The sequence below is a fragment of the Prionailurus bengalensis genome, chromosome B2 (genome assembly GCF_016509475.1).
Source record: "Prionailurus bengalensis isolate Pbe53 chromosome B2, Fcat_Pben_1.1_paternal_pri, whole genome shotgun sequence".
In the NCBI taxonomy this organism is placed as follows: Eukaryota; Metazoa; Chordata; class Mammalia; order Carnivora; family Felidae; genus Prionailurus; species Prionailurus bengalensis.
The window spans coordinates 13,028,566-13,038,638 of NC_057349.1; the positions used below are offsets into that span (position 1 = coordinate 13,028,566).

Below are 10,073 nucleotides of genomic sequence, written 5' to 3' on the forward strand. Positions count from 1 at the left end.
CTCTCTCTCTCTGCCCCTCCCTCTGTCTCTCAAAATAAATAAATAAACATTAAAAGAAGAAGAAGAAGAAGAAGACCCACTGTCTCAGAAATGCAGCAGGTCTAGACCAATGGTTTGGAGGATAGATGTCAGTTTATGAATTTATTCACTGCGCATGGACAGAATATTATATTCTAGGTGCTGTGCTAAGTGCCGTACGAGTGTTATCTCATTTAATCTTTGCAGAATAACTGCAGACGAGGAGGAGGAGGAGGACGGGGGTGGGGAGGGAGAGGGGGTGTGGAGGGGGAAGAGGAAGAGCGAGAAGAAGAAAAAAGAGAAAAAGAAAAAGGAGGAGGGGAGGAAGAGCACCTCAGGGATAATTTAAATAGCCCTGTAACTAGAAGGGAGTTGACATATATAAATAGATAATAAATATATACGTTTAAATAGGACAATTCTGTTGGAAGTGATGTTGGTGATTCTTATAAACATGCTCTATTTGAATATATTTTTGCTGGATTCCTCAGGAAGAAAGGAGGGGGCCCCCCACGCTACCTGAGGTGTGGCAGGAGACGATGATGTAACCACCCTGAAAGTTGCAAGTGTGTAGGGGGAAAGGTCTGTCTTCTCCGGATCAAGTGGCTGAATTGGACACAAGCAGCCAGGCAGCGGTGGAGGTGAAATTGCTTGGCTCTTCCGTGGCCCTCGCTCCGAGGTGGGGGGAATGGCTGTACTTTTGCTCCATCAGGAGGATCAGCCTTCCAAATTGGGAGCGTTGGCCAGGAGTCAGGCCTGCGACGCTGAGCGTTCCTAAGCGGTAATCCTGAAGATCCTTGGAGAGGCGACGTGATGGCCCATGCGGAGAGGAGCCTTGTGGCCGGAGACCAGGTTTCTCTTTCTTTCTGGGTTCCGTGGGCGTGGGAGCACAGCCACTGGTCTGACAGCGCACGGGTGCTGGGTCTGGCCGCCTTGCCACCGTCTCTGAGGGAGCTGATCGAAGTGAACGAGGAAGGAAAATGTTGTCCAGCACCTTCTTCCTTGGTTCTCTTCCATGAGGGGGTTCTTCGCGTGACTGGCTTCCCCTTCGCAGTGAGAGCTGGCGGTTAGGGCTCCCCATGAACCCCAAGTTTTCCAGCGGAAGCCTTGCCCTCCATTGCACCTGCCCGCCTCGCTGCACCCCAGCTTTGTACTTGCGGTTAAACCCACGTCCCCTCCTGCAAGTCGAGGAGATGTTCACGGCCAGGTGCAGGTGGCTGGCTCTTCAATCCGGTGGGATCCAAGAAGCGTGGGCAAAGCCCTGTGCCGGCCCCTCCCGGGCAATGGAGAGATGAGGACAGACTGGGACCGCAGGGCTCCCGTGAGTCATTCACACGTTCAGTCACCAAATGCTGATGGAACACTTACTATCTGCCAGGCACTGTCCTAGGCATTGGAGATACAGCGGTAAAGAGATGAGACAAAATGTCTGTACTTTCTGGTGGGGGAGACAGACGATAAAGAAGTAAATAAGCAAATGTGCGGTGTGCTACATAAGGGCACAACAGAGCAGCTCTTGTGATCTAGGCATGTGTATTAAAGGACGAAACCTTTCTGGTGCTGTGTGTCGGTCCAAAGTGCTCTGGGTTTACTATGGAAGAAGAATTTTTCTTTTTTTTTTTTTTTTTTGAGAGAGAGAGAGAGAGAGAGAGAGAGAGAGAGAGAGAGTGGGAGTGCAAGTATGAGCAGGGGAAGGGCAGAGAGAGAGGGACAGAGAATTATTTTTAAGTTTATTTATTTTGAGAGAGAGAACGTGAGTGGAAGAGGGACAGAGAGAGGGGGAGAGAGAGAGTCCCAAGCAGGCTCTAGGCTGTCAGCACAGAGCCGACCGAACACAGGACTCAAACTCATGAACCGTGAGATCACGAGAGCCAAAACCGAGTCGGCCCCTCAACCGACTGAGCCACCCAGGCGCCCCGAGAGGGAGAGAGAACCTTAGGCAGGCTCCATGCCCGGTGTAGAGTCTGACACAGGGCTCAGTCTCATGGCCCTGGGATCATGATCTGAGCTGAAATCAAGAGTCGGACACTTAACTGATTGAGCCACCCAGGCGCCCCGAGAAGAAATTCTTTTTAACAGAGGAGGAGAGATTCGTGGAAAACAAGTGGTGAGCGTTAATCTGGCCCTGGAGAGAAGTGAGGCCAGGTGAACGGACTGGCCACACTGTGGGGACACGAAGTTCCTTGGGCATTAGGAGACATTAGAGGTCCAGGAGTGAGGAAAGAAGGGGTCTAAGCACATTCAAGGGCACTGAACGGCTTGCTCCAGTCTCAACAGTGGGCTGGGATAACAGGTAGAACAGGAACAGTCTGGAAAGGTATAGAGAGGCCAAGTGATGGGCGGTTTTGATAGCAAAGGGCTATGGGTTGAGCTCTGCATGCAGTGGGGGCGGGGGTGTGTGTACTGAGTGTTTTATGCAGGCAGTGCCCTCAGCAGACGTGTTTACAGGTGATGGTGTGCCAGCGGGATGTCTCCTCAGGGGACAGGGACACACCTGGAGGGGCGCTGGCCCTGGTGGCTGACCCCTAGTGGCATATCGAGACAGGAAAAGTCTTTGGTTTCCCTTAAACAACAGGCGGCACGGTCTTATTACTCAGACGATTCAGGATAAAAGTGGACATTTATATGCAAACGTGATCTTTCATTCCCCAGCCACGGATATTCAAGGGCAAGGGCAGTAAACTGGGGCCAGGCCAGGCAGATTCACAGCTTCTTCTTTGACACTGTGGCTGAGCAACCTGGGAGCTGCAAAGCTTGAGATCTACTGGCAACTCGTAGGGATTTCTTGCACCAAGCCTCAGTGGACGCTCGCGTTGAGAGGTGCGGCTTGTGTCTTCTCTGGACAAATTGCCTACAGATGGTCAGAGAACTACAGAAAGGAATGAATCCTACCATCTTCACTCCCCTGACGTTGCAATTTGCCATCATGATTTATAACAGAGAGCGCCACAGAGAAGAGCAGAAGCAAATACTTCCATTTCACAAAATCATTTAATTATTATCCCCCCGTTTACTCCCCTTTTGCTAACTCAGCCAACGAAGGTATTTGGTTCATCTGAATTTAAAGAAAGATGTCTTCTATCTCCTTGTGCTTTCTCTTCTTCCCCATTTTCCTTTCCTTATGAAAAAAAATACGCTTGTTTTTTGAGAGAGAGAGAGAGAGCAAGCTGGGGAGGGGCAGAGAGAGAGAGAGAAATCCCAAGCAGACTCTGCACTGTCAGTGCAGAGCCCCACGTGGGACTTGAACTCACAAACCCTGAGATCATGACCTGAGCCGAAACCAAGAGTCGGACGCTTAACTGACTGAGCCACCCAGGCGCCCCTTTCCTTCCCTGTATTTATTGAGGCTCATTGTCTTTTCTCCTCTCTTTGTGGGTGTTTATAATGAAAGGAAGAACAGAGATGCCTCCGTGGGCAATTTTAGACATTTTGGCCACGCTGTAAGTATGATGTACTCTTTCCCCAACTCTCCTTCAAGTCTTGAGTGAAGTATCCATTTCTCAGGAATGTTTTGTGGAGTTGGCTCTAATAATTTGGCCTTTTTCCCAGGGGGTGTGGGACTGGAACAGGGGGTACCCTTGGCGGGGGGCGGCTCACTGTGGTTGCAGAAAGAGCTTGTGAGGCACGTAGGGTCCCCCCTCTGACTCAAAGCCCCTACCAGCCCATGCTCTGGTTCTCTCCCCAGGGATTAGTGGTGGAAATTTGAAGCCAGTTGAAGAGGGCTGGCAAAGAAATGGGTATTAGCATTGATACTTTGGAAGTGCAAAGGCTTGCCAAGGCTTAAATCCTTCAGTTGTTTTCAGGACGCTTTCAAAAACACAGGGCTGGAAATCCCAGAATCCTAATCCCATTTGGCTCTACCTGTACGCCTTCTTGCTGTCGAAGGATTTTCTTCCCCCTACAAAAACACGGGAGTTGCTAAAAAATATGGCTGTGAAATTGCTTCCCCGGCGGCACTGGGCTGCTACAAAGGGAAAGTGTGAGAACCAAAAATGAGGAAGATCACACTCAAGAACTAGACCTTCCAGCTCACGGGGGTGGAGAAAACGGGGGCTGTTAGTTACACTCCTTAGAAAAAAACAAAGCCAACCGAAACAAGCTGAACAGTTTATGGCCATTCTGTGGCTTCAGATGTTCCGTGTGAAACCATCCGAGGCCATGTGTCATTTTGCAACAGCGTTGGGTGGGGCTTAAGCCGTCCAGTGGCCTGCATTTGTAAATTGGTTCCGGCGCCAATTCCAACGTGGGTGTTGAGCGGGAGGGTGCTTCCCACAAAACACCAGGAATTCGAGTCAATTCTGACACTTAACCACCTGGGGACAACCTCAGATCCCACAGGTTGAGGGTTCAGTCCTGCAAGACGACCCTCACCCACCCCTTCAGACGCCAGTCATAAGCCCAGGCTGTTCCCTGTGCTTCTGATGGCCAGCTACAAACTGGCGGTTCCAATGACCCCCTCCAATTAGGGATGCCAATTGCGAGCCCAGGCTGTGACTGTGCTTCTGCGTGACTGGCTGTAAACCAGTGGTTCCTGTAACTCCTTCTTCAGGTTTAATTTGCTACAGCAGCTCACAGAACTCAGAGGAGCATTCTACTTACTAGATTAGTGGTTTATTATAAAAGGATAGAACTCAGATGCTTAGGGCAAGGTGTGGGGAAGGACGCAGAGCCTCCAAGCCCTCCCAAGCACACCATGCTCCCCACGTCTGCCTGTTTTCATCAGCCCAGCAGCTCTGTAAACCCTGTCCTTCTGGGATTCTATAGAGACTTCATTATAATAGGCGTCATTGATTAACTCATTGGCTATTGGTGATTGATTCACCCTCTGGTCCTACTCTTTTTCCACCCCCTCCCACTCCCCGGAGTTCAGGGTGTAGGAATCACAAGCTTGGGTCACCTGGCAACCAGCCCCCCATTCTTAGGTGCTTTCCAAAGGTCGCCATTAACATGACAGAAGACACCCTGGTCAGTCTCATCTCTCAGGAAATTCCAAGGGCTTTAGGAGCCCTGTGGCAGAAACAGGACGAAGACCATATATATATTTCTTATGATAAATCACAGCCTCACAATTACACTCCTGGTTCTCCCTTTTCCTAGCTCCGTGGCCTTGAGAAGTCGCTTCATCTTTCTGGTCCTTATGTATAAAGAAGGTCCCAAAGAGCACCTGCTTCACAGGTATGGGGTGGGGATGGAAAAGGCCGATTCCTGGAAGGGTAGGGGAACTGCCTAGCATCTAGCATTGGGCCTTTATTCCCCTTGTGCGTGCTGAGCGGGACCCTACCGAAGATTCTCAGGTTCTGTCCGTAAATATTAGAAAGCTGTCGGGAGGCTTGGCTTCTTCTCCAAAGGAAAAGAGCTTTCAAACATCACGGTGATAGGGAGACAGGAAAGGCTTTCTAGAATCAGTTACAGGCATACCTCGTTTTGTTTTGGTTTTTTGGTTTTTTTTTGCTTTGCTTTATTGCGCATCACAGGTATCGCGTTTTTTACAAATGGAACGTTTGTGGCAACCAGTCTATCGACATCACTTGCCGACAGCATTTGCTCACTTTGTCTCCGTCACATTCTGGCAAGTCTCTCACAATATTTCCAACTTCTCATCATTCTTATGTTTTTTTTTTTAATTTTTTTTTCAACATTTTTTATTTATTTTTGGGACAGAGAGAGACAGAGCATGAACGGGGGAGGGGCAGAGAGAGAGGGAGACACAGAATCGGAAACAGGCTCCAGGCTCCGAGCCATCAGCCCAGAGCCTGACGTGGGGCTCGAACTCACAGACCGCGAGATCGTGACCTGGCTGAAGTCGGACGCTTAACCGACTGCGCCACCCAGGCGCCCCATCATCATTCTTATGTTTGAATGGCTGCAATCTCATAACAAAACCCGAACAGATGAGGAAGTGTGTGTTAGGGACGAGCAAAGAAAGTGGCTTCTGGAGATGGAGCGACTCCTGGTGACGATGCTGTGAAGACGGTTGAAATGGCAACAAAAGGTTTTGAATATTATATAAATGTAGTTGAGAAAGCGGCGTCAGGGTTTGAAAGCAGGGATGGAGTCCAATTCTGAACGAAGTTCTACTTGTGGGTCAAATGCTATCAAATAGCATCGCATGCTACAGAGAACTCACTACTGAAAAAAAGAACCGACATGGCAAACTTCACAGCTATATTAAGAAATGGCCACAGCCACCCCATCTGTCAGCAGCCATCAATGTGAAGTCCAGACCCACCACCAGCAAAAAGACTGCATCTCGCCAAAAGCTCAGATAATAGCTAGCAAATTTTAGTGGTAAATTTTTTTTAGTGTTTACATATTTTGAGAGAGCATGAGAGCATGTGGGGAAGGGGCAGACAGAGAGAGGGAGGGAGAGAATTCCAAGCAGGCTCCATGCTGCCTGCGCAGAGCCCAACTCCGGGCTGGAGCGTGGGAACGGTGAGATCAAGAGTTGGAACCTGAGCCACCCAGGCGCCCCTAGTGGTGTTTTAAAATGAAGGTAGGTACGTTGTTTTTTTTTTAGACATGTGCTATTGTACACTTAATAGACCACAGTAGGGTGTTAATAGAACTTCTATATGGGAAACCAAAAACATTCATCTGACTCACTTGATTGTGATATTCCATTTATTGTGAGGTGGTCTGGAACCAAACCCAGGTGAGGGGAGGTCATGGCTCCCCCAGACTAGATACTACGTTTTATACCTTACGTACGTACACCTTACACGTTCTCCTACAAAGAGGGGAAAGAGGAGGCACTGAGGTTTATAATGCTGCTTCCAGTTTCCTTTTCCAGTGTAACTGGTTCATTTGTGGAGGTTACACTTGCTTTGGTAGAGCTTATAGAATACCTAAAACCCAGGAAGGCCATGGTCAGACACGGTAGGGAGTTGGACTCGAATAGATAACCTGAGTACCATTCCGGAAGGTGCTGCCTTGACTCTAAGGGCCGTACCTGCCCAGCGCGCGTGAGCATCGTTCCACACGTGTAGGGACGGCCCTTGAAGAAGCTTACAAATGGTGGCCTTGTCGCTCTCCTCCACCCCGTACCGCTCACTCGCACGCTCTCCTGGCCATATGCAGCAGCGGAGCCCTGGTTTTGAACACAAAGGACATTTGTTGCGTGTAATCTTTTTACAAAGCCGGCCTACTTCCATTATGCATAATCATGAAATTGGGGGTGAAGGAGAAAGGTAACTCCACATTTGAAGCCACAAAAGGGCCGTGATTCCTTTTCGGTCTCTTTATTACGAGGCCTCGTCTGAGTTAGATAATTTGCAGTAAAGTTTTACCCTGGAGCAGGCTTCGTCAGTCATGTTAAATTCATGGGGGGAAATCCTCCTAGGATTTAGAACTGAGAAATAGACAGCTTTAATAACGGAAACGCTGAGGTAAAGAGCAGGGAAAGGCAGCATGTTCTAACCATTTAGGGGGAAAATGGGTAAGGCGGTGCTAATAAGCCCTGCTATATTTTTATCTTACCATTTTCTTCATCTGAAGGAATATTGAAATGAGGTTTTAAATTCTGAATGATTATCTGACAGCTTCCATCTCTAGGGCAAATTATTAGCGAGAGCTCTATTTTGCTATTACCTTTACTCAAAGCTCAGAGGACGCACACTTACCAGAGCCCAGATGCGGAAATAAAATCTGCAGACGAGAGTGGTGTGAACAGAATCCCAGAACCCAGCTACTTTTAGGTTCCTTTGTGTGACCTTTGTGGACATTGACCTTCTTATCAAGTAGGGCTGGGGTAGGGATGGGCGGGGCCCATAGCACCCTCCTGGATGTGTTATGCCCCAACCTAACGTCATCTCTCACCATTGGGCCTCAATCCATCCCACCACAGACCTGGAACTCCAATTACACCCAGCCACCCGCTAGGTCCCAAACAGGCCACCTTTTTGAACAACCTCCTCCCACCCACCTTCCCCATCCGGGAAACCAACCTTGTACTCATCTTTGAAGGTTCATCTCCAATGTGACTTTCTTCCAGAAATCTTTCCAACCCCAAACAGAATTGATGGCATAGTGTCCTGCCCTTTCAAAATAACCCAGTACTCTTTTCACTGTGGACCTTAGTGTGCTGGAATTATTAGCTTACGGTGTCCCCTCCCCCCGGTAACCCTAGAGGGCAAGGACTTTCTCTCTGACATTTGTACCTTCTAGCCCAGGGTTTCTCAACAGCAGCACCATTGACATCCGGGGCTGGAACATTCCTTGTTGTGGGAATCATCCCTGACCCCCACTCCCTAAATGCAAGTAGCACCCCATCCCCAGTGTGACAATTAAAACCATCTCCAGACATTGCCCGTGGCCTCCTGGGGGGGGGGGGGAGAAAACGGCCCCTGGTTGAGAACCACCGCTCCGGACCTGTAAGAGAGAGCTTGATCTATCCTCGGTGCTTAATAAATATTTGCCGAGCTGATAAATCGATGTCCAAGTTAATGAATAAAAAGCTGGGCGAATCAACAGAGGAAGAAAGACCTCACTACAGCTTTTACACACTTACCAAATCACCTTTATTCCAGCAAGTCAAGACTCTTCATGAACTGGCTCCACTTCTCCCTCTCTGTTCCTTCTATCCTGTGCTTCTCGCCCACGGGCTCTTCCCCATTCTTGAGCTTTATTTTCCTTCCCGCCAACCTAAATTCTGTACCCACTTCAACACAAAGAACAACTTACCTACTTCAAAAAGCCTTCCCCAACTCACCCAGCCTACAACGATCTAAGTATTCAGGAACAGGATCAGGGAGGAAAAATGGTTAAGAATACATATATATGTAATATACGTGTAATAGAGGTCTATACACACATATGCCTACGGATTATTATTTTTGGTCTTAGAACCATTCATCTGTTTCATAAACACGTGTAGGAATTTTCTTCTCAACTAGAAGAATCGCTCCCTGATAGCGTCCTCACGCCTTCAAGGTTTTTCTCCTCCTCAGCGTTCGCGCAAGCTTTATGAACAGCGGGTGTTCAGCGTTTGCTTGGAATGAATTTTTTCTTTAAGCCACGAGCACGTGTGTCAAATGTGCATCGTTTGGGTGCTCCTGACGCAGTTTCGGTTTTAAAAGGCATAGGGCTAACTCTTTAATATCTTGCAGTTTTTATTTATTTTATTTATTTATTTATTTTTTTCAACGTTTAGTTTTGGGACAGAGACAGAGCATGAACGGGGGAGGGGCAGAGAGAGAGGGAGACACAGAATCGGAAACAGGCTCCAGGCTCTGAGCCATCAGCCCAGAGCCTGATATGGGGCTCAAACTCACGGACCGCGAGATCATGACCTGGCTGAAGTCGGACGCTTAACCGACTGTGCCACCCAGGCGCCCCAATATCTTGCAGTTTTTAAGCAAACCCATTTCAAAGAGACTCTGCAAACATGAATAAAAGTCATCTGTGGTGTTTTAGAAGTTCTGCGAGAAGGCACTCGTGATGAGCAAGGAGAAAGACAAAAACGGCTGCCTTTTGTCTTAGATGGTGATTATACTCAAACTCCATCGAGGCTTTCTTCCACTGCTTGGGAGAACTGTACTAAAGCTTTGGCCTGAGGTGCCTGGGTGGCTCAGGCGGTTAAGTGATTGCCTCTTGGTTTCAGCTCAGGTCATGATCTCGTGGTTCGTGGGTTCAGGACCTGCCTTGGGCTCCTCACTGACAGTACTGGGTGGACTTGTAACCCTTGTAACTTGTGTCTTTTGACAGAACAGCCTCTTGAGGCTTCAGTCTCTCCATTTATTCCTCTCTGCCATTTCATTTTTATTTGAGAGAGAGAATCTTAAGCAGGCTTCATGCTCAGTGCAGAGCCCAACGTGAGACTCGATCCCACGACTGTGAGACTGTGATCTGAGCCGAAATCAAGAGGTGGACGCTCAACCAACTGAGCCACAGCGACGCCCTTCTGCCATATTGTTTAACTCAGCCTCTCCATGGCCGTCTCCTCTATGCCTACCCATGCCCTCCCACTGAAAATGCAAGACCACAACGCGTCTCTGACCCAGCCTCCTCCTCCAGCACCATCCTGTTATTTCACACGCCACCCAACGTGCGTTGGCCTC

At 48.8% G+C, this 10,073-nt stretch overlaps 1 long non-coding RNA gene across 1 annotated transcript; it reads right to left on the bottom strand.

Moving 5' to 3' along the window:
* Nucleotides 1-6,621: 6,621 nt before the first annotated feature.
* LOC122489211 lies at nucleotides 6,622-9,122 on the bottom strand. The gene is made up of 2 exons (XR_006298865.1): nucleotides 7,305-9,122; nucleotides 6,622-7,105 (listed from the first exon to the last, which is right to left on the bottom strand). It is a non-coding gene; the product is annotated as an uncharacterized LOC122489211 (long non-coding RNA).
* Nucleotides 9,123-10,073: the final 951 nt, after the last annotated feature.